Consider the following 1,492-nt stretch of genomic DNA (forward strand, 5'->3'; position numbering starts at 1 on the left):
ATATATATATTATAAGCACATGTGTATATCTGTACAGATATATAGATATAACCCCATGTATATGTCTGTATACATATGTATAATATACCCAGACATATAATATATATTATATATAACCTCTTGTATATATCTATTTGGATATGTATATTCTCAGCACATATGCATATCTGTATATATAGATGTAATATAAACACATATATATGTCTGTATAGATATATATGTATAACCACGTGTATATATGTATGTAGATATGTATATTTTCAGCCCATGTGCATATCTGTATATATAGATGTAATATGACCACACGTATATGTCTGTATAGATATATATGTATAACCAGGTGTATATATGTATGTAGATATGTATATTTTCAGCCCATGTGCATATCTGTATACATAGATGTAATATGACCACACGTATATGTCTGTATAGATATATATGTATAACCAGGTGTATATATGTATGTAGATATGTATATTCTCAGCACATGTGCATATCTGTATACATAGATGTAATATGACCACACGTATATGTCTGCATAGATACAGATGTACAGAGAAACCCACACTTAGTATATGTGTATTACCATCTACACATGTGGTTCTGGTCAGTGCACACGTGTCACCCGTCCACGAGCCAGCCTGACAAAGTCCGCTTTGATGACACTGTGTCACCTGGCACGGGCGGCGTGGCGGCTTCCGTGGGTCCATACCCAGCCCCGCGCCACGCCGGGCACACTCAGGCCTCTAAATGTCAAAGCGGAGGGGGAGGGAGCAGGAGGGCGCCCGGGGAATGGTGAAGACATCTGTAACTTCCGCAGTCCCTGATCGATGCTCATACATATTTCATGGCTGGGGAGGGGCTGGTGCTTGTTAAAAAGCCTGCGCCGTGGTCAGTGGCCATTGATATGCGGCCCTGAGTGGGTGCTTGGTGTTAACAGCAATTGCCTTTCCATCTATAGCCTAAAAGAGGGAAGGAAAAGTGGGCCAGGCACAAGGGGATTTCCTTGAAAAGACTTTCTCCCCGGGCTGGAGCAGGCCTGACTTGCTGCTGGGGGGTGGGCGTGGAGTAGGCCGGAGGGAAGGGGTGGGGGTCCCAGGTTCTCCGCTCAGGAGGCCTGGAGGCCCCAGAGGGTCCCCAGCCGTGGCACTCAGCAATGAAGAGCTCTGGGCGTGAAATGTGATTTAAAGTAAACACATTAGGTTCCAGAGAGCGCAGCCTTGTCGGGGTGACCCTAAAAGGAAAAAGAAAATATTAAAAAATCAAAGCCAGACTTTGGAGGCGTGAAGGAAATTAAGTGTTCAGGATTTGAACCTCTTTGTGGCTTTTCTTTACCTTGGTGTCGTGTGTGAGACAGAGAGAGAGAGAGACAGAGACAGAGAGAGAGACAGAGAGACAGAGGCAGACACAGAGAGAAAGAGAGAAGAAGAGACAGAAAGAGAGACGGAGACGGAGAGAGAGAAATGGTAGGAATTACTCGTTAAAATGTACG

This window comes from Sapajus apella, unplaced genomic scaffold (assembly GCF_009761245.1).
Source record: "Sapajus apella isolate SASKATOON/1434 unplaced genomic scaffold, GSC_monkey_1.0 scaffold300, whole genome shotgun sequence".
NCBI classification, from domain to species: Eukaryota; Metazoa; Chordata; class Mammalia; order Primates; family Cebidae; genus Sapajus; species Sapajus apella.